The sequence below is a fragment of the Bombus impatiens genome, unplaced genomic scaffold (genome assembly GCF_000188095.3).
Source record: "Bombus impatiens unplaced genomic scaffold, BIMP_2.2 scf_0257, whole genome shotgun sequence".
NCBI lineage: Eukaryota > Metazoa > Arthropoda > Insecta > Hymenoptera > Apidae > Bombus > Bombus impatiens.
This window is the reverse complement of record NT_176676.1, coordinates 100,042-107,327: the sequence shown is the minus strand read 5'-3', so window position 1 is coordinate 107,327 and position 7,286 is coordinate 100,042. Positions and strand designations below refer to the sequence as shown.

At 37.3% G+C, this 7,286-nt stretch overlaps 1 protein-coding gene across 4 annotated transcripts in view; it reads left to right on the top strand.

The window, feature by feature from the left end:
• Positions 1-7,286, top strand: part of LOC100741939 (POU domain, class 6, transcription factor 1) — a 218,579-nt gene that overhangs the window by 184,255 nt on the left and 27,038 nt on the right. The window lies entirely within an intron of this gene.

Below are 7,286 nucleotides of genomic sequence, written 5' to 3'. Positions count from 1 at the left end.
CCCCCCCCAGGTTCGATTTATTGGAGTTGCAATAACTCGAAAATTTCAGTTTATTTTACCGGCGGGGCCTCCAACTTCCGTGTTCCTACCCTAGCTGCATAGGGGACGCGTTGCTCTCCAGAAATTTGTATTTGTAACCCTCGTGTGTTTTAGCATTGTTCCAAGCTTGCTACTAACGTTTTTAAATCTCCCGGAAATTAGAGTTCTCTGTCGAAAATTTTTGTGGAAAATCAGTCCGTGAGGTTTTACAATTTGTAAAATTTTTGGTCCTTTGTGGAAACTTTGGAATCCTGAATTTTGTGGAAAATTTGAGTTCTTTGAAGCAAATTTTTGTGGTCAACTTATCAATGAAGTTTGTAGCAAAATTGGAAGGTTTTCTAAAGTATTTCAAGGTTTTCTGAATACCCTATCAGTGAAGTTTTACTATTATACATTGTAAAAAAGTTGGCTAGCTTTCCGAAGCAAATTTTTGTTGTTAACTTACTCACCACTGAAGTTTCGGAACTTTGTAAAAACTTGGAAACTTGTGCGAAATAAATTTCTCTGAACCAAATTTCCGTAATATATAAAATTACAATATTCAAAACTTCGTAAAAAGTTGATCAATTTTCTGAAGCAAGTTTTCGTGCAAGCAGAATACGCACTCAATACAAATTAATATCCAATTTTATTCTCTTTATACCGCTACTACTCTTAAAAATTAATAATTATTTTATATTACCTTGGAAATCCTCTTCGTATTTTAATTTTACATTTCTCTTTAACGAAATCTGATAATGGTAGATACACAAACCCCGACGGGAAGTGAATGGCCAGGTCTATAATGATAATTGAAGTTGATGCAATTGTGGGTATTTGGTAAATCCATTTTCGGAATGCGAAGAACTTTTTTGTCCTGATAATATTTATATATTTAGGACACTCGAAATTCGAGGAGTTTACTCAAAGGTAATTAGAACGGAAAGGACAAACTTGTTAACGGAATTGAGAGACAGCTACCAAAATACGGGAATGAATGAACAACAATTAGAAACAGTAACGAAGTCAGTGAGTGGCAGTTATGAATTATGCACACGAGAAGTCGGCTGCCGCTTCAAGAATTTTTCCAAATGATTTGTTTGTTGTTCCAGTAGAGAGTCAAGTGCGTGTTACATAATTCCCGCCGGTGCGGTTAAAATATTTGTTAAATGATTGGCAGAAAAAAATATATCTATTCTTCGCAAAGAAAAACATGACGACTTTTTAAATGCATTCTTCCGATCACATTAAACCAATATTTTATTTTCCTAACGCTAAAAAGTACTTCAAGTTTGAACAAAATAGAAGAGAATTCTTGTTGGTATGCATGATCTTTCGTTCCACTTTCATGTTAAACATCTTCTTACGGCATTGTAAATCTTTCGTACTTACTAAAATAATGAGCAAGATTGAAATATAAATATTCTTGCATCTCCTTAAACTCGCACCTCTGCTTAAAGCTTTTAGTATAATTATTCAGTACATTTGTTTCAAGACTCGATAAAATTAAACAATCATCAATAGGAATACCATTTAACTTGGCTATCAGTTTTATCGAAAAACGTGTGCATAATTTAAAGTTTATAATATACATAAAAATTGAGTCTTATTACAAATAAATGCTATTCCAGGAGTTTTAAGTATATTCAAAAATAAATCTGGTTTTTTGTGTACGTATTAGCATCGAATTATAGAAATTTCTTAATAGATCGTGAATAATTAAGAAGCGTGTTTAACACGAGGTTGAGATAATCTAACTTATCAGTTAAGGTTTGAACAAACCGCAGTGTCGTAGATACATTGGTTAAAATTCATTTCATGCATACTAAAATTTTTCCTTTCGTTGTATAAATTTACATTTAAATGCAAAGCGACCGCGTACCTATGTTTACATGAATTTTCTTCTTACTTCAAGCACCTGTGTATACTCTCGATCCGTATCCCCTATAATCAGCATGCTTATTACCCAAACAAGATCACACGTGATTTAAAAAGGTATGTACATAGAAGATCACTCTTTCGCTATACTTATACTTCTACAATACGATCGATATTTATCTCCAACCTTCAGGAAAAAATTAAATATAATAACATGTTGATCAAAGCATGCAGGTGGGATTTATATTTCTCATAGTAAAACCGTTGAAGAAATTATAAAGGCTCAGATACAGGAAGGAAATCAACGTTTGTATGCTTCTATCGAGCAAGGGGGGGGGGGTTGATCGGCTGATTAATTTATGCGAAATGTCTAAACCCCGTAAACATACGTTTCTACGGCTTACTATATATCGGAGTGCACTTTTACAAGCAAAATGGCCGGGCCTGTACATTCAACTAATCCCCCTCGCCTCGTCCATTTAATATGGGGGTGGCCATAGCCGTTTACGAATTTGCGTACAAAAAAAATTGAACTACCGCCGTTGCTCCTGCGCCTCCTATTTTCGTTCGTTACCTATCGACCGGGCTTTATCTATTTTTTATGCAATGAAATGCCCCGATACCAATGGCGATGCGGCCGCGAGCGCCGCTCTCCATTGTACGACTTTGACGAAAATTCGAAATTACAGCGCCACGGAAAAGGGATATTCACCCCTTTTATATAGAAAAATGGCAGCGAGAGCATTCGAATCGTTTGATAACTTCCACCATTCGCGGGATTCCAGATCGTTATATATTTCCTTTTTTCGCCTAATCCTGTCACTTGTACCAGTGAGAATCTTCATTCCCCGATTTTACGTTTAAAACTCTGATCGTCTAAAAGCCTGTATCATCATTCAGGCCACACGAACTGAAGACAAACGAATTTTAAACCTCTAAAAAGATCCGTGTATTTAAATCCCCTGACTTAAAATTCTCTCGCAAAATAATTTTATCACTGGTTGAAAATCGCCGTAAACGTCGTCTGTCTGATATCTAGTCATGTTTATCTGGTTGACCGTGAGTCCGAGAGAGAAGCTCGTTCGAATTTATTCATGGATCGTGTCACCCCGGGGAGAGAGTCCTTTTTCGCGAATTAGCCGGGTGTCGAAGCTCTAACACGCTTAATCTGTATCCAACTATGGCGATACACGTTCCGGCATATTTCCATGCCATTATGCAAAGAGGCCGCGCGCCGGGTAACATTACTTTGTACAACCACCAACCATCGACACACGATGAAAGAGAGAAGAAACGAGGGTGGAAAGCATCGAGGCTCGTGCGTACTCCATCGATTTATTATAATTTAGATTGTCTTTCTAAGAAGCCGACTGTACGTGCGATGTACATATATATACACAGGACGCGCCTTAATGCGCTGCCGTTCGTTAATTATTCCTCCGGCATCCCGTAAATATGCATGAATTATATATCGCACGGCACGAACGAGCCGGGGATACGGGGACGAATGATTAATACACGCCAGTTTCTCTCTTTTCTTTACCTTTTTGCTCCTTTTACCCCGTTCAACCCTCGTTCGATTCATATTTCTCGAGAGAGAATAGGCAAATATTGCTGAGTGATAAATTTGAAGGTTCTATCGAAATTGATATTTTTTAGAGCTAAGTTGGACGTTGAACCCTCGGCCACGAGTGATTTTCATATTTTTCTGTTCAGAATTAACAAAATTTATATCTTGTCCTGGTTAATCATAACGAGAGTCTTAATACAATAATAAAAAAAAAAAAAAAAGGAAAAGGAACATGACGCGATAATAGCGATGGCCCGCCGGAATTAACAGAATAAATAGATATACTTATTGATGAAATAAATAAATGGATTAAATTTCTGTAGATAGAATTTCCTATAACTCCACACTTTTACCGTAATGAATAATTGTAATGTAGCTGTCTCACAAAGCAAAATAAGGAGAAGTCTATCCTGAACGCGGAACGCGTCAAAGACACGAATAAAGAACACGAAGATAAAGTTACCAGTCGTTAGTGCAAAGTGTCGCCTGTAATATATCGTATCGGTAATATGTTAGGATGAAAACAGAGGCGAATGCACAGGTAATGCAAAATCCGGTAGGGAATAATTGCAACAAATTCCAATCTTCACCCTTCGTGCATTGAAACGTGGGTATTCGCGAGATTGTACATTCGCCGGTGGTATTTTAAGAAAATTGACAATCCGTACCGAGCCTTTGTGCAGCTTTGTAATCGTACAGGGGCAGCGGTATAAAAAATATTCACCGGCTTGATTGCCAATATATCGTTGTACGGCGCTGATTGAACCAACCCCCAGTGGTGGTAGTGCCTATATCGCGTCTCGTCGGCTTGTTAATTTGGAATATCGTCAGGTGCACAATAGAAAAATTTCGCAACGCGAATTATTTATGTTTATATAATATCTCGTCGATTTGTAATACACGTACACGTGTACTCACACAGAGAATGAGAAAACGGGAGTATGTGTCGCAATGTGCAATTTTTCTACGTTGGTCGTTTTCTGTTTCCTACATTCTCTCTCTCTCTCTCCCTTTCTCTCTCTCTCTCTCTCTCTCTCTCTCTTTCTCTCACTCACTTATTCACTCACTCACTCATTCGCTCACTCACTCACTCACTTACTCATTCGCTCGCTCACTCACTCACTTTCTCTCTCTGTTGGACACGCGCGCGAAAATCGTATTATCGCGGGAGAATTTCGTTAACGAGCTTCATTTCGCGAAAGAATTGTCGCGCTCACAAAGAATCGTTGGTGGATACATCGCGGGAAATATTATAAACTCGCGAGTTCGATTCGAGAAATCGGCAAACCTTTGTCGCGTTTCGCACGTTCAACACACGGGACACAAAGTGTATATCGGACGAACGGTCGACTTCGTCTCGCTGATTTTTCTCTTCGTCGATGATTCGTCGCCCGCGTACGAGTTTCATTGTTCCTTTTTTTTTCACCGCCAACCCTGCCTCCAACCCCCTTATACCCTATCGAACGGCGTGTATGTCTACCACCATTATTTCGTAGCGAAGCATTTTAACGTCGGCCAGTTGGACCGTGAATGATTATTAATCAATTTTCAGCGTTAAACGTGCCGCCGCAATAAAAAGCGTGGTACGTTAACGAACCACGCGCGTATAATTGAGCATTTTGGCGAGAATGATTGCGAGCCCGTGCTAAAACCTTTGCGTACCCGTTCGATTGATTTCGGCTAGCAAGGAGAGAAAAAAAAATCAGACACGGCGCAAAGGGATGATGAAAAGGTAAAATGCACGACTTGCCCGTCCTCGATTTTTTAGCTTTTAGTTTTTTAATGGCTGGAAAGCCACGTCACCACACGACGGTGATGTATGCAATCGATTACAATGTCGGATTAATGTTTGGCAATAAGTTTCTTTGGGGCTGGAAATTTAATTGAGCAATAAGAGAATTTCTAAATCTTTTTTTATTTGTTATAAATATATATTGTATACAGTTTATTATACATATATCAAGTTTAAATGTATTTACAATACAAGGTAATTTTTCTAGAGTCTCTAATGAAAAAGCCTTTGAAATTTTCTAAATGTATGAATTAGTTATTTTTCTAGGGGAAAATTATATCATGTGTATCTTTTTCACCCTACTATGATCTTGTAATTTTTATGTTCGAATCTCACTCATATCTCAACAAACAAAAAGCCTTAATGTTTTGAAAATATCTTTTTTATATTTTCCATAAATTCACGAAATACTTTAACGATAGAGAAACATGGGATTTGTTTTTGCACTGTGTTATTCCACAATTGCATTTTACCAATACACAATATTTTTCTCTAAAACTAATTAAACACAAAAATGTCAATCACTGTTCAATCGAAAACTTCAATTTCAATAATTAAAATTAGGTGCATTTACTTTTTCTATATTGGCGGTAAACGATAAAAAATTGATGTGAAAGGAAAAAATAAAAGTATACATCATATTCTTGCATTCGAAAGTTGCTCCTAGTATGTCAAGCTGCTTACGCAACAGGAATTAATTATATCAGCAGAATGCGGGGGGATCGATAATTTAAAAAGTTGGACGTATTCCTGGATACTCGGCGAGCGTCATCGAAAGTTGGGACGTTTATCGAATCCCCTTGGGGTAGGTTGGGTCCGGCGATCGCGTCCACGTTGTCCTTAAACAGGTAGAAAGTTAAAAGTTTGTCGGGGCTTACCTGACCTTCGTGAAATAATCAGACACAGTATCAAGCGAACTCTCTTCAAATAACGTTGCTACTTCAAGCCCTCTCCAAGTTTTATCGGCACGATAATTGTGCTACTAGTTTACGGTCAATCTCCTTACTACGTACTACTAGAAATTATAATCGTAAAGCAGCTAGCGAGCTATTGAATCGGATGCCATTGAAACACTTCTCATTCTACTTCTAACTCTTTAACATTAGGACTTGCAGAATAATTAATATGACGAAATCATAGTTGTGATAATAATTTTATATATTTATTACGATGCATTTGATTTTATATTTGAATGACGTTGATAAAGTAAATAGATGAAAGCTTATTTTTTTCCTCTCACTATGTATTTTATCGTATACCTTTCATGTTAGTTTCTTTGATACGAATTTTACACTTTAATCACCAATATTTTTATATTTCGTTATTACATTGATGATTGTGATTCAAATCATTTCTGTCGATACATTCGTATCTTGTTAATTCTAACGTTAACAGTTTACCCTATCTCACAGTATCGTCGAGACAGAGCATACGAATTTTTGTCATTGAACTACGATCGTCTGACAAAGAAGGTGTCGTTTCACTTGCATTATGTATATTTTCGTACGAGTCCTGTTTGGTACAAGGTTCGATAATTTTCGCGCTAAATGTCTGCAGTGTTTCTTCAAAGATCTCTTCATTTCGATCACCAGGGTATATTGATTTATAGTTTGGAATAAAGATTTGAAAATATGTAAAAGAATGTTTTACGTTTCGATTAAGCGGACGCATGAAAAAGTCAGAGTATGATATTAACAATATCAATTCCCTTAACGAGGGCCATTAATATTTTGGCAACATTGACAACAAAAAATTACCTGGGAAGCTTGAAAGGCGCGCAGGAAAATTTGCGATGACACATATAGTCGAAAGCACTTTGTTTCCACCGGCGGTGGTCGAATATTTTATAATTGTTATCAATACGGTACAAATGCGAAGGGGTTTCAAACGCGGCGTAATAAACGAAATAAAGTATCGCTATTTTCGCCGCTGACAGAGCGCGCTGCTCCGCAGTTGGACTTTTCGGCTGTGTTTCCACCGGTACCTCTTCAATCGTAATTAATATTTTTTCCCGGCGGCTACTTTTTT